The 26,908-nt window shown below is 40.8% G+C and overlaps 1 protein-coding gene across 3 annotated transcripts in view; it reads left to right on the forward strand.

The window, feature by feature from the left end:
• LOC147444064 (uncharacterized) overlaps nt 1-17,837 on the forward strand; it is a 45,037-nt gene extending 27,200 nt beyond the window's left edge. The window contains exons 6-7 of one of the 3 annotated variants that reach the window (XR_015190099.1): nt 7,205-7,324; nt 17,708-17,837. The gene's annotated coding sequence lies outside the window, so the exon portion shown is untranslated. Of the gene's footprint in view, nt 1-7,204; nt 7,653-7,758; nt 8,340-17,707 lie in introns of those variants that run through there. The other 2 variants (XR_015190098.1, XM_086527781.1) reach the window with 2 other exon arrangements.
• Nucleotides 17,838-26,908: the final 9,071 nt, after the last annotated feature.

The following is a 26,908-nucleotide window of genomic DNA, read 5'->3' on the forward strand; positions in this document are numbered from 1 at the left end:
GCCTGTGGACGAATGCATTGTATGTTGTACGCATACTCAAGCATAGGCAAATACTGTTCCCACTTGCCCGTATTATTTGACATAACATTTCAGTAGATCCAAGACAATAGAATTAGCCTCTTCTGATTGTCCATCAGTTTGTGGACGAAATGAAGATGAGAACTTGAGCGTAGTGCCCATGTTCTCAAACAATCCTCGCCAAAACAAACTCATCATGCGAGGATCACGATCATTGACAATTGATTGTGGCATATCATGGTACTTAAACACATTGTGCATGAACAACCGTGTCATCAATCAAATTTTATCTTCTTCCTGACAGGAAGGAAATGGGTCTATTTGCTGAACCTGTAGATAATGGTCCATATAGCATCATTCTTTGTCGGCGTTCTTTTGGAAGATCAAAGATAAAATCCATAGCAATGCTTTCCCATGGCTTATCTGGAATTGGTGGTGGCTGTAATAACCTTGGTGCCTTTTGCCTGTCAAACTTGACCTTTTGGCAAATCATGGCATGCCCTCAAAGGCATCTGCATATCTCCTCAAAGTAGGCCAATAAAAGAATGTCTCTACCGTGGCATCAATTCTGTGATGCCCTGCATACGGTGGGACATGGATTTCTACCATAACCTTATGTCGCAATGGCCCAGTGACACATAGTCTACCATGCATCATTATAAAACCATCCTTGAGGAGGTAGTGCTCATGGCGTTGTCATCTTGCAAATGTTCAAAGATCCTTGCAAAATCTTCATCAGTACCATATTGTTCCTTCATGTCATCAAGCTCATGATGATAAGGAATTGAAACAACTGAAATTTGTGGCTTCCTTGATAACGCATCGGCGACCACATTCTTCTTGCCTTCCACATGCATAATTTGGAAGTGGAACATAAAAGAATGTTTTCCCATGGCATATGCTTTTCAGATAACTTTGATTGTGTCAAGAAGTATCGCAAGGTCTGATGATCTGTGTGGACAACAAAATCAGCACCTAATAGGTAGTGCTTCCAACTAGAAAGTGCATGAATCACGACCAAAAGCTCTTTCTTGTAGATTTGCATAGTCTTCTGTGGCCCTTGCAAAATTCTAGTTTCATAAGCTACTACCCGTCCATCTTGCATTAGCACTGTTTCGATGCTATTGCCACATGTGTCACATTGGACCACAAATGATTGCTTGAGATCCTGTAAAACAATCACGGGATCTGAAGTCAACTTTTCCTTTAAGAGATTGAAAGTTGAAATCTCTTTTTGGGTCCACCTGAAAGTGGCCTCTTTCTTTTGCAAAGCGTGAAGAGATGAAGCTATCTCTGCAAAATTCCTGATAAACCTTTTATAGTATGAGCACAATCCCAAGAAGCTTCGGACATCGTGCATAGTCTTCAAGTCTGGTCATGTCTTAATAGCTTTAACCTTTGCGGGATCCATTTGGACACCATCGTTCGCCACTATGTGGCCAAGAAAGTGGATCTCTTTGAAGAAGAATTCACTTTTCTTAGGATTGACATGTAACCTGTGAGTGTGCAGCTCTTCGGACACAATGGTCAAGTGACGCCTATGCTCCTCTTCATTCTTCGAATAGACTATCATGACATCAAAGAATGTGCCAACAAACTTTTGATGTGAGCGGAAAATCCGGTCCATCATCCTATTGAACGTAGGAGGAGCATTAATAAGACCAAATGGCATCACTAAAAACTCATAGAGACCAAATGTCGTCCTAACGCAGTCTTGTGCACATCCTCTGGCCTTATACGAATTTAATGGTACCCACCCTTAAGGTCTATCCTGCTGAAAATAGCAGCACCCTCTAAACGGTCAGAATATCATCCATCCTTGCGATAGGAAACCTGTTCTTGATGGTATTCTTATTCAACGCGCGGTAGTCAATACACATGCGCCAAGAGCCATCCTTCTTCTGCACTAGGAGCACTAGGGAGCAAAAAGGTGAAGAACTAGGCTGAATCAGCCCCTTCTCTAAAAGCTCCTTAACTTGGCCCATAATCTCTTTCTGCTGAGCCGCACTAACCCTGTAGGGAGGTCTGTTTGGTAGGCTACACCGTGGCACCAAATCTATCATACGGCAATTGTGACGGTAATGAATCAGATAGTCATTAAACTCTCGCAAAAATGGTGACCTTTCTTTATCTAACACAGATAAATTTGATTGACAATTACGTGGAACATCACGTGAAAAATCTAAGTATGCAGAAAAATGATCTTTAATTACAGAAGTGATAGCCGAAGTAGATACAGTAGGGGTAGTGAAACGAACACAAGAGTGGATCTCCCGGCTACACGGACCGCCTACAGACATGCTTCCGACGAACCACACGACCCTAGCCACCATCCGGCATCTCTCTTCGGCATCTCTCTCGTGCTTGGGCCAGCGTCCGAGGATGTAGGCGTGCACCTGTAAGACCGAGCGTCCCATACCACCCGGCCTCACCTTCTCGGGGTGACCTCGCGCACTCCTATCCTCATGGGCTAACCATTGGCACTCTGCCAGTGGGGGTCGATAACCGCAAATGAAGCCTTGGCCTCCCTTTTATAATAATGGCCGACCTCACTAACTATGTTCACACTACGTCCGCTCGGACACTGGACGCACATCCCGATGATGTCTAGGCCAGATCCCCTCTCCTATGAGCAGGACATAACATACTTCCCCCCTTAAGAACCATAGATGTCCTCATCAATGAAGTCGGGATATTGAGGTTTCAAAGTTCTAACTGATTCCCAAGTAGCAAACCTTTCAGATTGACCTTCCGTTTAATTAAGTACTCGTCATAAGTCTTTTGGCGCTAATGACGGGTACGATGATCGAAAACTGCCTCTGGTTCTTGAGGAATATACTCAGTTTGCATATCTTGCCATACATTTTCCTCGATAGGCACAACAGTGTTGGCTTCGCCTAATTTTTCTTTAAGGCGGCTGACATGAAACATTGGATGTACACTAACATTTGAATGAAGAGCCAGTTTATAGGCAACTTGGCCAATTTTCTTTGTGATCAAGAACGGATCACAATATCTAGCTGAAAGCTTATAATGCTTTCTCGTTCGCATAGTCTTGGAATCCTTGGGTATCCTCAGATAGACCCATTGTCCCATCTCTAGAGTCATCAACACCAAGAAACGTGAATGCTTCTTGGAAGAGATCCACTTTCTACGCCACATAGTGTCAAAGGATGGTGTCCAGATGGATCCTACCAAGGTTGAAGCAATCAAGGCATGGCCAGATTTGAATACTATGCAATGTGCATGATGTCTGTAGCTTCTTGGGATTGTGTTTCTACTACAAAAGGTTTATCCTAAACTTTAACGAGATTGCTTCACCCCTACATGCTTTGCAAAAGAAAGAGGTCACTTTCAAATGGACTCAAAAAGAAATTTCAGCTTTTAATCTCTTGAAGGAAAAGATGGCTTCGGATCCAGTAATTGTTTTACCAAATCTCAGGGAGTCATTTGTGGTCCAGTGTGATGCTTGTGGCAATAGTATTGGTGCAATGTTAATGCAAGATGGTCAGGTAGTAGCCTATGAAAACAGAAGCTTGCAAGGGCGAGAAAAGACTATGCAAGTCTATGAGTTACTCGCTGTGATTCATGCGCTTTCAAGTTGGAAACACTTTCTGCTAGGTGCTGATTTTGTTGTCCAGATAGATCACCAGAGTTGCGATACTTCTTGAGACAATCAAACTTATCTAAAAAGCATATGCTATGGGGCAAACATTCTCTCTATGTTTCACTTTCAGATTGTGCATGTGGAAGGCAAGAAGAATGTGGTGACGGATGCGTCGTTAAGAAAGCCACAAATTTTACCTGTTTCAAATCTTTATTATCATGAGCTTGATGACATGTGTCATGAAGGAACATTATGCTAATGTTGAAGATTTTGCAAGGATCTTTGAACAATCGTTAAATGCATAATGCCATGAGCGCTATCTCCTTAGGGAATAACTTTATGATGATGCATGGAAAATATACATGCCATAGACGTTTTAATGTGATTAGCACCCTTTTACCATCACATGTATCCACAAGAAAGGTTTTGAAACATAGATACAAATGACTTAATGAAACCGTCAAAGTTTTGTCATTTCTGTTTATCATAGGAGTGAGCATTATACGTGTAATGCTTATTAAGCAATGTACACTTCTATTGCAGTGAAATTTGTACATGTGAAGTGCTAGCTCAAGGATCACCCCTCTTTTGAGCACGTTGAGTTGGGGCATACGTGGGTTGTAAACCAAAGGCCTCAAGATAAAGTTGCAATACATTACCAGTTCACTTTCTTCCATCCAAACTTCCCCAAATAATGTCTTGCAACTTTTCCCTTAACTTTTCTTTCTTTATGTGCCAAAATCCTCTCAGGCACCAAGATCTCATCAAGTTCCTCAACTTCAGGGTGAACTTTATCTGGCATATCTTTCGGCACATCACCCACAAAAGGGCTTAGAAGACTCACAGGAAACGCATAATGAATCTTCCAAGAGTCAGGCAATTTCAACCATGAGCAATATCGCTGATCTTACCGAGTACTTGAAAAGGCCCCATAGTAACGCATGCTGAGCTTAGGAAACCTCCTTACCTTGACCTTCCATCTTCTTTAATCATGCCTTTTCAAACCGCAAAAGAACCCAATCACAGGATAAAACAACACTTCACGTCGATGACGGTCAACGGCCCTTTCCTACTTTGTCTCAATCTTCTCCGAGGCAAAGCTTATTTTTCTTATACATTTCATCCATATTCTCTACATATCAATTTGCTTCAAAAATCTTATCCTTCGTGTGCAAAATGGGAGGATCCTTTTTGCCACCTTCAACAATTCCAAAGGGTGCCTTTCCTATTGACGAATGCACCGTATTGTTGTATGCATACTCAAGCATAGGTAAAATATTGTTCCCACTTGCCTTTTTTGTCTGACACATAGCATTTAACCAGATCTAAGACAATTAGCCTCTTTTGATTGTCCATCAGTTTGTGGATGAAATGAGGATGAGAACGTAAGCGTAGTGCCCATGTTTTAAACAAACCTCTCCAAAACAGGCTCGTCATACGAGGTGGCATACCATGGTATTTAAACAAGAGACTCGGACAGTATCTTTTGCTTATGGGTTGCAGGGTGCTTTGCATGGAGTGCAGAGTAGTGAGCTCGTTGTGCACACAGTTGGGGCACGACTTGAGCAGTCACACAGAGAGGTGACAAAGTCAGACATGCATGCTTTGCTAGTGACTGAGAAAAGCAGAGAGTCAGTTGTGCGAGATACTTCTATGCAGGATAGATAGGTAGAGCGGTCTTGCTCTAGTGAGTCACGACAGGAGGACGTTGTGCAAGAGTCTATGCATAAGGAGTTAGACTTTGTACATGAACGATCGTGCTCTCTCATCAGATTTTTCTTCCGAACACACAAAATAATTGTCTATATACCATCATTCCCTGTCGGTATTCTCGGAAGGTCAAAGAAATAATCCATAGCAATACTTTCCGATGGCTTATCTAGAATAGACAGTGGTGCCTTTTGCCTGTCAAACTGGACCTTTTGGCAAACTACGCATGCTCGCACAAAGGCATCCACATCTCTCCTCGAAGTAGTCCAATAAAAGAATGTCTCAACCGCTTTCACTGTCGCATCTATACCACGATGCCCTGCATACGGTGGGACATTTCTACCATAACCTTATGTCGCAATGATCTAGCCACACATAGTCTTCCATCATGCGATCGAGGACATTTGCGATTTCAAGAGGGGGATATGTCACAAGACTATGAAAAACACTAACCTTATTTGTTGGTTTTCTTCCCTTGATTTTTATTTAATTTTTGGGACCCTCTTTTTGAAGTCACAAATGGCCGAACATTGGTTGGGCTGATCGGCACTAAAATCTGACTAGTAAAAGGGTGGCTAGGGTCAATTAAAGTCATTTAGGTCCTAGCCGAGACTTCATAAGTTGGTGGGTACTAGGAATCTAAACCAAAAGGGCAAAGTGGACACTTAGCGGCTCTAGAGCCATCTGCAAGGACACCTCAGCAAGGGGAGCGCCCAAAATCAAGTAGAGGCAAGGGAGGAACTGATTTGAGTTCATTAAGTGACTACAGAGTGTGTGTGAGTAGTGGGTGTAGGTTTACAGCTTTAATGGAAAGCTTGCCTTTTTCTCTGTCTTATGTAGCACGATGATTCCGCTCTTGTGCACCCTTTTGAACACAAAATTGTCATGCGGAGCTCAAGGGCTATTCATTTGCATGTATAATTCTGTAGGTTTATGTGTGATTGCTGAGGCAAGAGTCTCTTGCATAGGTACCGGATTAGCTAATTGCTAATCCCCAGTAGGTACAGGTTGATGTAGTGTGATTTCTCGTCTAAATCAAAGGGCAAGTAGCCCTACAGGTGCAGGGACTCGAGGGCTTGCTACGGATGCGTTTGTTAGTAGAGAATCGCAGCTTGCTGTAATTTTTTTCAGGTTTAGGGTTTTGACCCTTTTTGATGCCTAAAGGTCCCAAGAGCTTTGGGGAAGCTAGGGAACTGCTAAACAGGTGTTTTGGAGTGTTTTAGAGGCTGAAAACAGAGAATCCAGCATGCTGTATTTTCTCGCCAAGTTTGCAAAAGTGCTCTAATTTGCGTGGAAAGTCATGTAGTACATGGGGATTTTGTCTCTGAAGCCTTCTACTATCATTATGTTACCGAAATCAAGCTAGACTAGCCAATTTTCAGCCCAATAGGACTGGGACAGCTCGTAAAAGTTTATTGGTTTTTCTCCTACTTCAATTGGAACAAAGAAATACCAAAAGGGGCCCCAACCTTCGGGGCCAACAAGGTGTCACTGTCTACTTAGGAGCGCTCTAGCCGCCAAGTCGTGAAGTGTTTTGAAGTGGTGAATTCCAGTTACAGGTTTAATTACTTCGTGTTGTAAAGTACAGGTAAACTTAAACAACGTATAATTTGGGTGAAAGCCAAAGTTTACCGCCCTTTAGTAAAGCTACATGCCGGTTTCAATAGGCCATTGAGCATCTCCCGAGGTCTCTTATGTACACAGAATACAGCTCCTTTTCTACCAAAGAGAGAGAGAGGGGGGGTGTTGGGGGGGGGGGCTTGATTTGAAATTACTACTTCAGCCACACTGCAGGTCAAGATGCTTTTAGAGAGAGAGAGAGAGAGAGAGAGAGAGGCTTGATTTGAAATTACTTGAGCCACACTGCAGGTCAAGATGCTTTTACAAAGTGGTTTGTTGCTATACGTGAGCAGATGTTTTGAGTTTTCTACTGCGATATTTGATTTGTTGTGAAAGAACACTGAAAGACCTGTGCAACAATAGCAACAGGTATTACTGTCATTACACACTACGCTTGCTTACATAGATTTGTCTATATCAATATCAATAATGTAAAAAAATCATGAGTTGCAAGCTTGTTTATGAACCTGCAGTGCCTGCATTTAGATTTATTGACAAATGCAGTCATACCCGACCCTTTCATAAAGCCAAAAAGCACTAGCAGCTAAAGTTTACTTATGTAAGCCAGCTAGTGTGAGCCTCTTACAATACAGTGGACTCCATACTTGTATGGTCATTCCTGTGAAAATGTGTTTCCCTTTTGTTGCATAGCCATGTGTATATTCAATCGATTGCGCTTTCTGTTTGTGCTGCCTTCTATTTTATGGCTGCCTTTGGCAACAATAGATGGACCAAGAGTGTCATCTTTAGAGAGTGAGCTGAGGGATTGATTTGTCATTCATTGCCTTCACTTCTGTACCTAGTGGTTGAAGTGATTGTGTGGGCGCTTTTAAACCAAGTTCAACTCCGAGCGGCATTTCAAGTTAAAAGGGGAATGCTTTAGCCCAATGGCAGTCCTCTCACTATGTGAGAGACGTTTAAATGGGAGTCTGGGTTGTACTGAAATGGTGGGAGCTGCTGCCTTTGGCAGTAAATAGTTTACACCTTTGTAGGAGGATAAAGTTGAATCGAGAATGCTTACACCGGCCTTTTCTTTTCCGGGACGATGACCTGTGATATTTGGAGCCCTTGAAAATGAAGGCTTTCTTAGTTTCTCTTTGGATCTCTTATCTTGACTTGCAGCCACAACACAGACACGCGCGCGCGCGCGCACACAGTGTGCATCTTATTTTTGATATTGTACCAATGTAATAGACTAAAATTATGGTAATAATCACTATAATTATTTATGTTATGAGAGACCAACGATACTCATTGATTTCATGCTATCTATTGTTGCCTATAAGCACCTGTGCTATGTTGGCAAAGCATCTGCATAGGAAGGCTTTATTACAAGGGAATTTTTGTCAGATTTTGAGATAGTTTTAACATTTACCTTTGATGGTGCTTATGGTCAAAGTTCTGTGCTTTGTGATGTGTGCAAGTTGATTTTAGAGATGTGTTTTGGTGATTTATCTCAATTTTTCCGACTAACAAGTGACCATTATCCAAAGATGATTCTGGGACTGTATGAGCGGTTTTGTCTTATTTTCGCAGATCGTCACTGTCCTAGCTGATGATTTTTTTTTTAATAGAGTCCTCCTGGCCTTGCCGTTGCGTTGCTCGTTGAACTTTTTTTGCACGTCTCTTCAATGTATTTTTATGGCTTAATATTTGCTGAAGGGCGATGCCATGAACTCCCTTCTTAGCACTGTTTGTGCATTGGTTATCTTTTTTAATTGCTGACATTAATCAATATAGATCACTGTAACCTGGGGAAATTGGATTCCCACCAGGCAAGGGACGATGTCCTCCTAAGAGAGGCTGGGCTTGTCCGTGATTTGATTAACAGAGTTTTACATTGAAAGCTTCCAACCATTCCTAGCTCATAATGTAATCTAAGTTGGTGTATGTCTTTTAAACTGACGGAATACATCAACCTTTTAGGACATTGAAGTCATTCTTTTATTCCAACTCATTAATTTATATTGAGGATGTTATCTTCCTCTGGGAAGTTGTGCGTGTAGACATGGACAGCTCTAAATGTTTCACTTTTCCAGTGGATTCCAAACGACCTCAAACTTCGTAGCAAACGCTTGGACTTAATCCACTCAACACGACTAAAAACATGTGTGTTGCTTAAAAAAAGCCTTTGCTATGATAAGCGGTTAAGAGTGATGCCAATGCTAAAAGGTTTATAGTGACCAACTTGCAAGATCTAAATAAAGGAGCGCAATGCAAAAGATAATCAATTTCTATGCATATCCTTCAAGGTCCGAGGTCGGGGGGCAGAGAATCTAGCCCGTCCATCCACTAGCGTTTCCTCAGCAGAATCGCCTGCAGCAGTCGCTCGATTTCTGCCAGGTCAGCACGCAGGACGTTCTTGCCATGCATTCAATGAACTTCTACCAGCTCAGCGCACGGAAACCTGCTGGCTGCTTGCCATGTCAGCGCACGGAATGTTCGCCGATCATTGCCAATTAATGTAAGCCCCGTCAGCACTCATAATGAGTCCGTCGACCTCTCGCAATCATTGCCAATCACTGCAGGCCCTGTCAGCATCCGTAATTAACCTCTCGAGCAATGGAAATATGCCAGGTCAGCAAGCGAAGTTCGTATTGGAATGCGAATGGGCTATGCGTGGCATGTGTCCTCTGACACTGTTACGCATGTAACCGGCTGAGCTCTCACTGTGCATATTATACGCATGAGACCGAATCTGTGTCTGTTCTGTTGGCCCCCCTCCCTCGGACCCTAAACTTCCTCCAAAATATCAACATTCAAGAAAGCACTAACAATGTCTGATTGATGTACATTCCACCCAAAATGAGATGCCAATGCACATAGAAAAGAAATGGTAGTCATACAACAAGTGGGAGCAAAGGTCTCTTCATAATAATGCCTTTTTGCTGTGCATAACCTTTTGCAACAAGTCGAGCCTTGTAGCGATCAATCTCACCATCTGACTTATATTTCATCTTGTAAAACCACTTTGTAACAATGGCCTTTTTTCTAGGAGACAAAACTCATAAAGTCCATATGTTGTTTTCTATAAGTGCATCATATTTTGATTGCATGGCAGCCATCCAATTTTTTGAATTCTGTGCTTCTTCAAAAGAAAGAGGTTCCTCCTCACCTCACATAGCCTAGAAAGAGCCAAAGCATAATAATCTGACGTATAAGATGCATGGCGAGAACATGAACGAGTACGATTAGACATAGGTGCATGCAATTTACTGTCACACAAAGTATGCACCATCCATTTTGGCATACCTCTAGCCTCCTCATTCTCAGCCCTTTCCACATTAAGAATGAGTACGACTAGACATAGGTGCATTCAATTTACTGTCACACAAAGTATGCACCAGCCATTTTGGCATACCTTTAGCCTCCTCATTCTCAGCCCTTTCCACATCAAGTACATCATGTACATCTGCATCAGTAACAGGATGATTCGTAACATTTTTGAAAACCCCTATAGGTTGTACATTTGCCTCATTCAAATGTACATTCAAGTTTCACTATTAAAAAGAGTCAACAAAGTGTCATAAATATCGTGTGAGCTTACATTACTGTCTCTGGTACACAATAACAAAGGTTGAAAAGAATCTTTCACAAACACATCTTCTCATGCAACCAAGATACATTTTGTTGTAGATAGTATGACATGTAATCTTTGCTTTCAATATTGTAACAAAAAAAAGTGCATTTGACAGCTTTATCATCCAATTACATGTGTTGTGTTTGTGGCAGCAAAGCATAAGCTCAACAATAAAAAATGCACATGTGATGAATAAATGGCTTTTTATCATGCCATGCTTCATAAGGATTCATAGACCACAAGGCTTTGATAGGACACCTATTAAGTACATAAGTAGCACACATGATAGCCTCAAGCCGAAGTGAATGTGGAAAAGCTTGGCTCTTGACCATACATTGTGTCATATCCTTAATAAGCGACATGTTTTTCCTTTTAACAATTCCATTTTCTTGAGGTGTATGCAGAACTATACATTGGTGTTTTATCCCACAATTAGCCAAAAATGCATTAAACTCATGAGACATATACTCCCCCCCTCGATTTGAACGGAGGGTTCCCATACAACATTTAGAGAAATTTTCAGCCATAGTTAGAAATTGCTTGAAGCACATGAACACTTTCGACTTAGATTTAAGCGGATACACCTATGCATGCCTAGAGTGATCATCAATGAAAGTCACAAAGTATAGGTAATTGCCAAAAGATGGAGTTTGCGTAGGCGCACAAATATCACTATGCACAAGTTGCAACATGCATGTAGCCCTTACTGAACCATCCTTTGGAAACTTTGAATGTTGCATCTTACCCAAAATACAACCTTCACAAGCATGCTTCAAGAGGCAGTAAAGAAGTCACCATATCAGATTTTTGCAAATGCAGATGCCCAAAACATGCATGCCAAAGTTTTGCACCTGAAACAGTCTTTTGAATCCACAACTGAATTTGCAAAATTCTGCCCACACTTGTCATACAAAGTGAGCTTATATAGCCCACGATAAAAAATGCCAGATGCAACTATTTCATCACCAAAACAAGTGCGAAAGAACTGCCATTTGCAGCAATTAGCACAATCTTTCTAATTCCCTTTATTGGATAAGAGACATTGTTGGCGTAAGTGGCTGTATTCCCATGAGGGGGACAAACTTGAGAGAGGTAAACAAGTCACAATGTGAAGTAATCTGCTTTGTAGCACCACTATCAAAGTACCACACATGTAATTCTGCAGAAACTAACATACATGCATCATGGACAGAAGGATCATAAGTACACTCTGCACTAAATGCCACTCTGTATCTACATCAACATCACAATGTCCTTCCCCATAAGATTCTTTAATAACTGCATTTGTAGTGTAGCAAGCCTCTTTCTTCTTGGCCTCTTTTGCCTTCAACTTAGGACATTGCTTCATTGTCATTAGCCTTGCAATAATGACAACACATCTTCTTCTTGCCCTTTTTACCAAAATTCCTAAACAAAGTGCTACCAGTAGAAGCATTAGGAACATGTGATTTGCCACTCATTGAAGAACCATGAGAAGTGGCTACATTGCTGTTACCACCTTTTCTTTGAGCAACAACAAAATCTTGTTCGACTGTATACTATTTACCCCCGTTCTTTCTTGAAAGTGACTTGCAACAATAATGTGAATAATGCATCAAACTTGACAGCTTGAGGGGTTTCTTGGGTAATAAGTCTCCAAGTACTAGCAGAAGTCTGGTAAGAATCTGAACAGTCTGCACAAGTGAAGTATTAGAAATGAATTCGCCTCCAAAAATGAGTTGCTCATTAATATCCTTGATACCAGCAAGGATAGTGTCCATGTAATCTTCCTCTTTCATAATCTTTGACTCAAGCTCCTCATGGAGCAATTCAATTTTAGCCTCTGTGCGACTTGCATAAAGATTAGCCAGAGTATCATGAGCCTATTTAATTGATTTTATTGAGCGAATGTGAGGAGTAATAGTGAGATTCATAGATAATGCAATCAATGCATGAACTTGCATATCTCTAACATCCCAACAAGCCTGTTGAAATGTAAGCAAAACAACACTAGTAGCTACAGACCTACCAAAACCTGCACCATCCTCAACAAAGCCTGTATCCACAGAAGGTGGACGTACATCAATGCCTTGCACAACATTCCAAATGCCCTTTGACACAAGAACATGTGTCATCATGTAAGCTCACATTGGATAGTTATCCCCATCTAGTTTATCCATCGCAACGAACATCTTAAAAACATCTGCGTTGTTGTCAGCCATGGTGAGTGACTGCACTTGATGTAAAGACAATTGCCTACGCAGTACTGCTTGTAGGGAAAATGGAGGCCAAAATGAGCCCAAATCAAAATTCGGAGCAAACCAAACTCTACAAGCCTACCCGAAGTATTCATCGACCTACTGAAGCTCACCAAAGCTCACCCAAATCAGAGAAAGTGAGCAGGCGGGTGGTGTTGGCGATGCTGCCCGGGAGGACACAACTTGCTCTAATACCAATTGTTGAAATTTGGGTTGTAGGGAAACACACATAGCTTAGAGAAGGTGAAGAAGCTCAAGGCACACAACAAAGAATGTATTGCTTAGTGGACAATAGAAAGATACGTTAGCCCTAGAATGATGGACGTATATACAATGCACGAGAGGAAAAACCTCCTAGTGAGGGAAAAAATGCTTCGGCGGTCCTAAGTGTGTTACATTGAGGCTCAACTTGTATTCCCTCATATCTAAAAGAGACAAAGGGGTAAACAACCCCTCCAACGGGCACGAAATGACTACGTAGTCAAATCCCTCCTCCCTAGGGAAAGGAGATATAGGGAGGTTTCTTAACTAAAATTCTAAGAATTTCTTTCTTATCTTTGTTTTCCTTTATAATTTATTTCAAATCACTGTAATTTTTTTCTACGTTTTGAATTTGTTTAATCCATTTGTTGATTTTTTCTACCACGAGTAGCTTGATTTGGAAGGTAGTTTGTTTTTATGTGTGATAAGAGATCTTATGTAAAGTGTATTCTTACATTAAATGAAAAAAATACTAAAACAATTTCTTATCACACCAAAGAACAAAATAATGCATCAACTTGTTTTCGTTTATAATTATGACAAACAACAAACTTAGTGTAATAACTGCTAAAGGCCTTTTTTATAATTTAACACCACCTAAACTTATTTTATTGCTCTTGATTTAATTGGTTATTTTAGCTATCAACACTCGCTTACTAATAAGGTCAAGGGTCATGTTGGCTTTTCAAAAGAGAAAAGCTGAAAAGAAATTCTTGAGACCCTTACATGAAGGGACAATTTACAAATCAAAGAAAGACCTTTAAAACAAAAAAATTGAAAAGGAAGTTACGAGGCTCTTAAATGAAGCGACTGATTTACAAACTAAACAAAGGCAATTAAAATTTGTACACCTTTTTTCCTTTTCCTCTAAGGCATGTTTTAATATGCCAAAAACCATCATACAATGGTAGAATGTGCTAACATAGAAGCAACCCACAATTGCTTTCTCAAGTATAGAGGTCGAGTATAGGGGTACTAACATAGAAGCTTGTGAGGTGGCCTAGTTGTAGATGCTACTTGGAGAGTCGAGGATACAGATTGAGACGTCGGTTGTCATATCAATGTTACAAGTTAAGCACATTACAATTGGTGCAAAACCTAGTGTTTTATGCAAGAACTACGTGCATTAATATGCACTACCACTTCTTTAGAGATGGGGTCTTGGTTGGCAACACCAACCTTAGGTGCATGAGGAAAAATGATCAATTGCACATATCTTCATGGAGGCCCTAGAAGCAAAGAAGATGTGGCAATTTCTAGAATAATCATGAAGTACAAGAGATGACGTTGAGATTGAGGGAATGTTGAGATATCATGCCTAGCATATGGTGAAGCTTGAATTACTTTTCTCCCATCTTCATGGAGGCCCTAGAAGCAAAGAAGATGTGGCAATTTCTAGGGGACCTTGAAGTACAAGAGATGACATTGAGATTGAGGGAATGTTGTAGATATCATGCCTAGCATATGGTAAAACCTAGATGACTTTTCTCCTATGTTTATCATTTGCACAAGGTAGAACATACAAGGATAATTTCCACTTCTACTACTATTGGACTTCACAATGACAAGATCTACCTATCAGAAGGAGCAATGGATGCTTATCTTGTGAGCTCACTTACTAGCGGTTTCACATTGACCATTGTACATAGTTACTCCACTATATTATATTTCCTTGTCATGTTTTATAGACCTATCTTACGATTCTGAGTAAAGAAGTAGAAGAAGAAAACTTCCACCTCCATCTATATGTTGTGTGTTTCTCTTGGTGTATGCAGAGCTGAAGCTCTCTTCTTCTCTATCTCTTTTTAAGAGAAAAAACGGTAGAATTTTCTCTTCAAAGGACCAAGGAGTGGAAACTAATTACCTAGTAAGGAAGAAACATAGTTATCCTTAACGTTATATCTGATGGATTTGCACTCAAAAAGCATGATAGGTAAACCATACCTCACAGTCTCGAGTGGCCCATGCCATGACAAAGGAAATAGAGCACAATGAGGCCTACTCGTCCAACTTCCCTAAGCTTATCTCATCTGGCGTGCTTGCCTATGAGACATCAAATAAAGCAAATATGAGATTCTACATGAATGGTGAAGCTGTGCTCACCCGCATAGCCTAGTATGCCTAAAGAAAAACTTAAATGGGGACTCTCTCTATACCTCACACATCACACGTGGTGAAGCATGTGTACATCTAAGGGGGGGGGCATGAATTGCTTGCAAAAGGGGAGGTGAAGAAGTTGTTGTGGCAAGTGTGAAAAGCCTTTGTGAAGAAGGATGCAAAGAGCCTTGACGACCTCTTGCAACAATGATGAGCATGAGTCATGAGTGCATAGATTCACACACACACACACACACACACACACATTTGAGTACCAATACAGTTATAGCTCTACACCTGACAAGGTCAGCTTACAAACAAGATCTCACCGCCCGACAAGTAGTGGGGGATTTTTTCCACCAAAAAAAAGACCCTGGAATAGGCGCACAATATAAATTTAGTAAATACTTTGTATACATAGTAGTCCATGACCTATTCTGGAAAAATTAAAAAGTTTTCCCCTTAGGGAATCCACTTATTTTCCGTGGGATAAATCCCTTCATTAGAGAGCTTGACCTCTTTTGGTAAAAACTACGTGTTGGTTGTTTCTTTACATAACCCCAATGGGGCGCATGGCGTATTCTTATTACATCTTTAAACCTTTGTTGGCTACTATGCACAACTCCGTGCCTCAGTCTCTCTGCTATACATGCGAGCGTCGAGCTCTTTAGCCCTCTCCCAATGGAGCTCTCATGGGAACCACCACCTAGAGCATGAGTCTCGGGATTCTAACCTACTAATGACCAAGCATGGAATGTATCCTCCCTGCTACTGGCGCTACTAAGTTCATCAGCCGGATATACTTCACTATTTAAAATGAGGTGAGGGTTGCTCTACGCCACGCACTTAGACTTGTCCTTTGCGTTTTGTGTGTGTATGTGAAAGAGAGTTTTTTAGGGCATCTTCTGTTCAACTGTCTGCTGTATAACCATGGAATTGGTGGAACAAGGGGTCACTTCGTAGGTCGGTACCTTATCGGAAACATCTCATGTTTTGGTTTTTTCAAGCATAGATTCTTCTCATGCTTGGATGGTAATGTGATGCGTACATTGTGGTGGGCTCTGTTTTTCTTATTATGTTGCACTATATAATCTTATATGTTGGATGTTAATACACTATGGTTTGACAAGTACCCATTTAGTACCTGTGCTATTATTATCTGTTAAATTTATTAAACTACCTACGATTTACTGCACCTTACTTTGTTTATGCTTTGAATTTAGGGGTTTAAACTGCGCTCTTCATAATTAAGAAGGGTTTTTGTGATTCCAATGCCTTATGATATATGACTTCACAACTGTAGGTATTTTTGAAGTAAGGCCTTGGCTGGCATATACTTTTGAAAAAACTAGGATTTGGCCATCTTTTTGATGTATAAGGGTAATTGGCATTGGGTCATACCCATGCACTTCATAGGTAAGCATGGTAATGCATCTGAGGCCTAAGTATTGGCTCGTATTTCTAGTACTAACTCACCATTTTGGGCTATTGGCTGCGGTTTTAGCCGCGCTGATGCCATTAAAGGGCAAGATGCACTAGGGATTCATCTACGTCCTAGTTGGTATGAGATATACCAAGTGAATGGAGAGGGGGTGCAAGTCTGATATACCCCTTGTGTCTTTGAGCTGATGTGTAGAGTTTGACACAGAGTTTTGGGGTGAGGGTATATTGGAACCATTGTATATAAAGGGACCGGGTTTGATGGGCCTCTATTGTATTTGATACCTGGATATTGGTGGGCTGCTAGAGTTATAATGGTGTTGCATCTGGAGTGGTGTATTGTGCACTATGGTTTGGTTCGCACTGCATACTATGATGGAGGGTTTTGATAACAATGTCATGACTGGACAGACTGGATTTAATGGGTTTTTCACATAAGGCATGGCTTCATTACAATTTTTGGTTCAATTTTGTTATTTTTTTGGTTTTGGTACCTCTTATGCAATCTAAGCTAGTGGATTTGTTTGGCTTGATATGCTTAGCCGAGTTTCTTTTGCCTAAACCAAGCAACAAACAATTGTTTATTACACAGTGTTTTTTGAGGGTCGTATCTGATGCTGAGGACAAGGCTACTATGTTTTTCCTGATGGTTTTAGGGATGGAGGTGGTAAGAGGGTTACCACGTACACTTGATTAGTCTAGATGAGCTGTTTGACTAATTTTGCTACATTAAGTAAGAGCATGACAAACTTGCAATGTAATTTTTGATGTTGTATGGTTGAGGAGTAGGCACAAAGTAACTTTGGGCTGATGTTGGTATTAAGACACTTGGATCGGAAGGGGTGGCGGCCTTCTGATCAGAATGATATATATGTAAATATCTATTTAAGGTCTATTAAAAATTGGGCTATATAGAAACCATACATATAATTACTACCATAATTCAAAGGGGTAATGACCTATTTTACAAGCTTTAAAAATATTTTTTTACAAAATTGAAATACATATACACTTGGATGCTTGTTTTATGTAAAAAAAGTTGTAAGCTGCACATGGATAACAACTGATATAGTTTGTTGACACTTGTAAAACACATTCAAGGCTAACGTATCTGTTGTCTTGTTTGTATGGATTCAGGTGAGGACTCTATCCTTTCTTGAAGTTTTTTTGGCTTAAAGCAAATGTCTTTCCTTGGCCTACCAAGCTCTTGTCATTTCTTGGAACATACACTTAAATAGACCACTGTATTTCTACACTAGGACGAGACCTCATTCTGAAAGCAATGTATAAAAATAGTTCTAAGACTGAGTTATTTTTGTACTAATCATTGTCACTTGTCTAAAGCCAACTTCCATCGTCTTCTCCAAGTTGTGTGCATTTCTGTGCAACCCTAATTCCAACAATTGGTATCAGAGCAGGTTACGTCCTCCCCGGCTTAGTCGCCAGTTGCTCCAGCACACACGCCTGCTCACTTTCTCCGATTTCAATGAGCTTTGGCGAGCGTTCGCAGGTCAACAAATATTTCGGGATAGCTCGTAGAGCTAGGTCTGCTCAGATTTTTGATTTGGGCTCATTTCGGCCTCCGTTTCCACTACAGGTAGTGTTGCACATGCTATTTCGTCATTTTGTGCAGAATTTTTGTTAGTGCCGTTTTCTGCATAACAGGTGCCTTACAGTCTTCTACGGTTTGTGCTATATAGCACGTGTTGTTCCTGCTCTGTATCTCCTATTTTCGAGCAGTTTTCACATCAGGTGCATCATTTACCATGGCTGACAACAACACAGATGTCTTTAAGATGTTTGCTGCCGAGGACAGGTTGGATGGGGACAATTACCCTATGTGGGCTTATATGATGCAAGATGATCTTGTGTCAAAGGGCGTCTAGAATATTGTGCAGGGCATTAATGTACGTCGTGGTTCTGAGGATGTATGCAATGTTGAGGATGTTGCAGGTCTTGCTGCAAGGATTGCTGCTATTAAAGTTGTTTTGCCTACGACGGAACAATCTGGTTGGGATGTAAAGGATGCGCAGGCTCATGCATTGATTGCGTTGTCTCTGAAGCGCACCATTGTTCCTCACATCGATTCAGCAAAATCTGCAAAACAGGCTTGGGATATTTTGGCTGGTCTTTATGCAAGCCGCAATGAGGCTAAAATTGCTTTGCTGCGTAACGAGCTTGAGTCGAAGATTATGCATGAGGAAGATGATATGGACACTTTCCTTGCTAGTGTCAAGGATATCAATGAGCAACTTATTTCTGCAGGTGAAGTCATTTCAGACAGTTCCCTTGTGCAGACTGTTCTTGATGCCTTACCAGATTCTTACCAGACTTTTGCTAGTACTTGGAGACTTATGACCCAAGGAAATCTAGAAGTTGTCAAGTTTGATGCATTATGCACATTGTTGTTGCAAGAGTCACTTTCCAGAAAAAATAGCACTAGACAGCGTGCAATTGAACATGCTTTTATTGCTTCTCAAAGAAAGGGTGGTAACAGCAATGTAGCCACTTCTTATGGTTCTACTGCGAGTGGAAAAACTTTTGTTCCTAATGCTTCTGTTGGCAGCACTTCGTCAGGCAATTTTGGTGATAAGGGCAAAAAGAAGATACATTGCCATTATTGTAAAGCTAATGATCACTTGATCAAGTAGTGTCCTAAGTTGAAGGCCAAAGAGGCTAAAAAGAAAGAGGGTGGTTCCACTGCAAATGCTAGTTCCACTACAAATGCAGCCATTGTTGAGTCTTCTGTGAAAGGAGACTGTGATGCTGCTGTCGATACAGAATGGGCTTTTAGCGCAGAGTGCACTTACCATCCTGCTGTCCATGATGCATGCTTGTCAGTTGCTGCAGATTCACATGTGTGGTATTTCGACAGTGGTGCTACAAAGCACATTACCTCACATGGTGAATTGTTCACTTCTCTCGAGTCTGTCCCTCATGGGAATTCTCTCACTTGTGCCAACAATGTCTCTTATCCAGTTCAGGGAGTTGGAAAGATTGTGCTTACTGCTGCAAATGGCAGTCCCTTCACACTTGTTGATGCACTTTATGTACCTGGGATCAAGAAGAATCTCTTGTCTGTATCCGCACTTGCTAGACTTGGACTTGTAGTCAAATTTGTGGATGACAGATGTACAATACATGATCTCAGTTTTGGTGATGAAATTGTTGCATCTGGCCTTTTCTGCCTTGGGTTGTATAAGCTCACTTTGTATGACAAGTGTGGATAAAATTTTGCAAATGCCGTTGTAGATTCAAGGGCTATTTCAGATGCAAAACTTTGGCATGCACGTTTTGGTCATCTGAGTTTTGCCAGTTTGCTGCGTTTGCAGAAATCTGATATGGTTGATTCTTTGCCGCCTCTTGAAGCACTTGTCAAACATGTTTGTGAAGCTGTATTTTGGTAAGATGCAGCGTTCAATGTTTCCAAAGGATGTCTCAGTTAGGGCCACATGCAGGTTGCAGCTTGTGCATAGTGATGTTTGTGGACCCATGCAAACTTCGTCCTTGGGCAATAGTACCTGTACTTCGTGACTTTCATTGATGATTACTCCAGGAATGCATTGGTATTTCCGCTTAAAGCAAAGTTCAAAGTTTTTATGTAGTTCAATTTTTTTTTGGCTATGGCAGAAAGTGTCTCGAAATGTACTATGGGCACCCTCCGTTTCGATCGAGGGGGGGAGTATATGTCTCATGAATTCAATGCATTTCTGGCTAGTCGTGGGATAAAACACCAATGTACAGTGCCTTATACACCTCAGCAAAATGGTGTTGCTGAGAGGAAAAACAGGTCACTTACAGAAATGGCACGATGTATGGTCAAAAGTCAAGCTTTGCCGCATTCTTTTTGGCTTGAGGCCATCATGTGTGCCACTTACGTACTAAACAGGTGTCCTATGAAAGCTTTGCAGTCTATTACTCCATATGAAGCATGGCATGATAGAAAGCCTTCTATTGAGCACATGCGTGTTTTTGGCTGTTTGGAATATGCTTTGGTGCCACAAACACAACGTTGAAAATTGGACGATAAGGCTGTCAAATGTATTTTGGTTGGTTATAGCGCTGAAAGCAAAGGTTACAGGTTGTATCATCCGCAAACAAAACGTATTCAGGTTTCACGTGATGTAATGTTTGTGGAAGATTCTGTTCAGCCCTTGCTGTCATGTACTAGAAACAGTAATGTAAGCTCACAAGACATTTATGACACTTTGTTGCCTCTTTTCAGTGGTGGAAATACGAATGTAAGTTCCAATGAGGCAAATGTACAACCTATGGGGGTTTCTGAAAATGTTATAGATCAGCCTATTACTGATGCAGATATACATGATGTACTTGATGAGGAAAGGGCTGAAAATGAGCAGGCTAGAGGTATGCCAAAATGGCTGGTGCACACTTTGCGTGACAGTAAATTGGATGAACCTTTGTCTAGTCGTACTCGTTCAGGCTCTCGCCATGCATCTTATGCATCAGATTGTTATGCTTTGGCTGTGTCTAGCTTACATGATGTTGAGGAGCCTCTATCTTTTGATGAAGCACAAAATTCAGAAAATTGGATGGCTGCCATGCAATCAGAATATGATGCACTTATAGAAAATGACACATGGACTTTATGTGATTTGCCTCCTGGCAAAAAGACAATTGGTACGAAGTGGGTTTACAAGTTGAAATGCAAGCCGGATGGTGAGATCGATCTCCATAAGGCTCGACTTGTTGCAAAGGGTTATGCATAGCAAAAATGCATAGATTATGAAGAGGCTTTTGCTCCCACTTGTCGTATGACTACTGTGCGGTTTCTATGTGCATTGGCAGCTCATTTTAGTTGGGATGTACATCAATTAGACATTGTTACTGCTTTCTTGAATGGTGACATATTTGAGGAAGTTTATGTAACGCAGCCTCGCGGTTTTGTCATAAAAGGACAAGAGGACAAAGTGTGCAGATATAAGAAGGCTTTGTATGGGTTGAAGCAATCTCCTCGTTCTTGGTATGAGAAAGCTGACACTCATTTGGTCAAACGTGGCTTTCGTAACAGTCCAACAGAAAGCACATTGTATGTAAAGCGTGAGGATGATGTACTTCTCATTGTGGTTCTTTTAGTCGATGATTTGCTGATCAATGGACCAAATGAGAGACATATTGCTGAATTTAAGGCTGATTTGAATGCTACTTTCAAGATGAAAGATTTGGGGCTGTTTCATCATTACTTGGGTATACAGTTTAAGCAGTGTGATGGTGATATTGCCTTGTGCCAGAAAAGTTACATAGAGACATTGCTATGTAAGTTTGGACTTGAGGATTGCAAACCTATTGCCACTCCCATGGAAATAGGTTTGAAGTTGAGTCTACATGATGCTGGTGATCCTGCTGATGTCACTCTTTATCAAACTGCTACTGGCTGCCTCATTTATGTATGCAACACGAGGCAAGATATTCAGTTTGCAGTCTCATAGGTCAGCAGATTTATGCATAGCCCAGGGTCTAAGCATTGGCAAGCTGTCAAGAGGATTTTCCGCTACCTTAGTGGCACTTTACATCTTGGCTTGTTTTATCCCAAGGGCGGATCATTGCCGCCAGACTTACATACTTTTTCGGACTCAGATTGGGCTGGTTTTTTTGACACGCGAGTATACGCACGTGGTTTTTGTTTCATGCTTGGTAGTTCATGTATATCATGGTTGATCAAGAAACAACCTACTGTGGCCACTTCGAGTTGTGAGGCTAAGTACATGGTAATCTTCACAGCTACGGTTGAGTGTGTATGGCTCAGACGCCTTATGGCTGATTTGGGTGTTGGACAGGACACTGCCAACACTATCTACAATGACAGTTAGAGCGCATTGGCAGTTGCGAGGAACCCAGTTTTTCATGCTCGCACAAAGCACATTGAGGTGCATTACCACTATGTCAAGGAGAGGCTCTCAGCAGGAGAGATCAGCTTGGCTTATGTGCCAACACAGGACAACCTTGCAGATCTTTTCACAAAGGCATTGTCTCGTGAGAATCTTGAAGCTTTCCGCAAAGCTTTGGGCTTACTCCCCTTTGTGGACTGATCATGTCCTCAGGGCATGGCACTTCCCTTTACTCATGTGCCAACTCGCATTCACCGCATCACTCCAGGGGGAATTTGTTACCATATACATGCGGTAGTGATGTCTGTGAACACACTAGGACCGCTGAGGCATTTTCTCTTTAGGAGGTTTTTCCCCCCGAGCATTGTATATAAAACCATCACTCTAGGGCCATCTATCTTTCCATTGCACACTAAGTACACACTCTATTGTGTGCCTTGAGCTTCCTTCGTCTTGTCCAAGCTGTGTGCGTTTCTCTGTAACCCTAATTCCAACAATAGTGCTAAACCTTTGTCTATAATTTCTATTTAGGTTGGTTTGTTTTAGGTGGTCCTTCTTAGACTATAATTTTGGATACCTACTCAGGGCTATCATAGTCATTTTGACTTTGCCGGTTTAAGGGTTATAGGCCCGGCCTACAATACTAACCTATACTTTGTATAAACTTTTAGGATCACATACACTATAAATTGACTGCTTGCATGAGGATAATCCACGACCCAAAGAAGCATACAAGAATTTTAAAACAAATTATATTTTACTTAAAGGACCATTCTCCTAAAAAAGCCCTTGCTACTAGATCCAGACCTTTTCTTGCTAGAAAGGCCAAGAGCATTGTACCCTCTTACCCTAAGTAATCTCTTGCTAATTGGGAATTTTGTCTATTGCAGACCCTTGCTCTCTCACAAGGATTGGAATTAAGTTCTGAACCCCTCTCTCTAGCAACCTCCCTTGTCCTCAGATGTATAAGCAGCTTGGAGGCTTCTCAACTTATTTATGAATTAGCCTTATCTACGGATAAAAAGTCTTCTATCTTGCACATGATTTCTTTTAATGATTGGGTCAAAATCTTGGCTACTTTAGACAAAGACACCAAAGATGGCGTTGCTATGATTGCCCAGTATATGTTGCCCAACCACCCATACTATTTTTACAATACCAACAAGAGCCAACTCAGTTCTCTTCATCAGGGGCTGAACTATCTAACTTTCTCAAGAAGTTATGTGGTCTCAACCCAACTTGCATCAGTGCCCCCACTACTCTAGCTATCCCTCAAATGGGAGGCATCGTTTGCAGAGATAATGTTGCTCTGGAAGCCGTCAAGGAATTTCAAAACAACATCTGCTCCCTCAGTGACTCTAACCTTTTAGAAATGGATACCAAAGTTTCTAAATTTTTTTCTTTTTTACCAATTAGAGAAATTGAAGTTGAGTCCTTTGGTGTGGACTATCAGCTCTGGGTCCTCCCCAATAAAGCCTTTTTGGCACCAATCCTTAGCCAAACTTGGGTTTATTTTGACAATCTACCAGCATCCACGTTTGAAGATTGCAGACTCAAAATCTTGAAAGAGGACAATTTTTCGACAAAGGAGAACTCATCAAAGCCCCCTTAAACCTTAACTTTGTGACTATTCTAAGTGCTCCTCTAATGCAGGGTTATACATTCGTACAAAAGGCAACATAAAGTTTTGTAAAAGCAATCTTGACTTCTACACTGAATCTATCTGGAATGTATTCTCGCCCTATCTAACATGTGCCTGCAGATTTCTTGACCCTAAAGCCTCTTGTGAATCCAATAGCATGTGATTTGACCATGCTATCTGGTATATCCTCAACCACCTTGATCAACTCTTCCCTGAAAAACCGGTGGACTTTCATTTATCCCTCATCTACTCTTGGTTAGGGGGATAGGCTAAACAATTGGTCGTTGCTCAAATTGCTTTTAACATCTTTCGTGGGCTAATGCTTGATATCCTTAAAGAGCTCAAATCTGATGGACCAGGGACTTATTTGACTACTAATGCCAATTATAAAGGTGTCAAGATAATCACTAGTTTACTCAAGCTGTGTATTGAGGATGATGATTCTCCCTCACTTAAAAGACCTAACTCTTTAACCACACCCAATAACCCTTTCACAACTTTTTAAACCCCCAATACTTCCTCCAACTTTAATAGGAAAAAATCTCATAGCTTTACCAGAGGAAGAGGTAGAAATACTCCCATCCAACACCTCCTTGACTTATGATCATCTATACCATGCAGGTTGCTTTTGGACCTTGTGAAAGGATGCATCTCACAAAGAAGACTGCTACTTTGGAGTCTATCTATTTACATTGTTGTTTCCAAAATGAACTTCTCGATTGGTTTCCCCCCAAGACAATATTCTGTGAGTTCTTTGACTTATTTTTGGCAACCATAAGATGCTTGATAATGTCCTTATTGGATGGAGGTATCAACAACCTCTTAAGAATATTGTTTGTAGTAATGTTTTTTTATGTTACAACACTATCCTAGAATGCGCTTGTGATAAATATAGCACTTTTTGCAAAGATTTTGGTGATTTGGACAAGCATGTCTTCCCTTGTGATCTTCATATTATTGATGACACCACGATCCCAAAAATCCTTGCTAAAGGACTAAATCACATGCCTTGCTTTCCAAAAAACCCATATCTTGCCTTATCAGCTTTACTTAGTTGCTTAATTGACCTTGTCAGTTCTCTCCGATTGGAGTAGAAAGTCCTATTGGACTTAATCAAATTAGTTCAACAATGTTTTTTTAGAATATCTCTTTCCTACCATACAAATGGTTGTCCATTAATAGTACTCAGATCACACCACACCTTGGACTTCAATTTTAAAAACTTACACATAATTGGTTCGTTGTAGGCTTGTTAAAAGCGCTAACTGTCCTATTCTTACGTGCAAAACCTTGGCTTAGAAAGAAGCACATTCTTGTATTTTTGGAAGGGAATTCACGTTGCTCTAACTCACCATTTTGGGCTATTGGCTGCGGTTTTAGCCGCTGATGCCATTAAAGGGCAAGATGCACCAGGGACTCATCTACGTATTGGCTTGTATGGATACACTAAGTGAAAGGAGAGGGGTTACAATTCGGATCTACCCCTTGTGTCTTTTGCTGATGAATAGAGTTTGGTACAGAGTTTTGGGGTGAGGGTATATTGGAATCATTATATATAAAGGGACCGGGTCCGATGGGCCTCTATTGCATTTGGCACCTGGTTATTGTTGGGTTGCTGGCGTAATAATGGTGTCGCATTTGGAGTGATGTATTGCGCACTATGGTTTTTGAGGGTCGTATCTAATGCTGAGGACAAGGATACTATGTTTTTCCTGATGGTTGTAGGGATGGAGGTGGTAAGAGAGTTACCGTGTACACTTGATTGGTCTAGATGAGTTGTTTGATTGATTTTGTTACATTAAGTAATTGGATTCATTTTCATATAGGCAAAGATGTTGGTCTTAACCTTGTTTTCACACATGGTTCTTTATTAATGCATAGTTTTGGGATTCGACTTCAATTGCTCTCCGAAGTCTTTTGCTCTCTGGGAACAATATATTTGATAAAAACTCTACCAAATGTTTTCTCCACAAGGGTGTCAGGACTTAGCATTACTTGGAATAGTGTGATATGTGGAATCGGGCTCATCTTTGGTATGTAGGATTCTATGTATGTTGCAACATCCCATATTATAAATGGCCAATAGGCTCCTAACCATGTGAGCCTTTCCACTGTTTGATTTCTTACGTAATGAAGACCCTTAATATTCTTATGATCTTATTTCAAGTAATCTATATGTTCATGGGGATCTATGCACAAAACAAGAACTCCTTCAGGTGTTCATCAATACAAGTGTCCTGCCAAGAATTAGTACATAACAATTTGTCCAATAAACCTTGGTATATGAGTAAAGGGACATCCAAAGCCATCTATGAAATGGTCATTAAGATCACTATCTATTCTGACCATTTAAGGATCATTTCTATAGAAAATATTTAAGCATCTAGTAAATCATCATCAATGTAAGGTGTGAGCTTTGTCCTAGAGTCACTAGAGTATGAGTCAACAAGAAAAAAGGTTGAATTATCCCACATGTAGTGGTGCATAGATGTAGAGCTACTTAAAGCTCATTTCATGAATAAACAAATCCATTCCATGTTTGCATTACATCTCTCTTGTTTATGGTGAGCTTGTAATGGCTTATCAACTACTCAAGATTGTGTTTATGAGTCCAAGTTAATTCATCTTGGAACCTAATTTGCTTGAGGGATAATCTAGCCTACACTCACCACTTGTGTGCATGATGTTTCTCTTTCATCCACCCTAGCTAGCACATCCAAATGATGTTGAGCCCTTAAGATGGCAAATGGTAAAATGCTTGTTGCAGGTAACTAGGAGTAGATGTGATGCTTCTTGAGCGTTTAATCAATTACTTCAATGTGTCTAATTGTTTCTTGTCTATTGCGT

This window comes from Adiantum capillus-veneris, chromosome 13 (assembly GCF_014529385.1).
Source record: "Adiantum capillus-veneris isolate H3 chromosome 13, ASM1452938v2, whole genome shotgun sequence".
Taxonomy (NCBI): Eukaryota; Viridiplantae; Streptophyta; class Polypodiopsida; order Polypodiales; family Pteridaceae; genus Adiantum; species Adiantum capillus-veneris.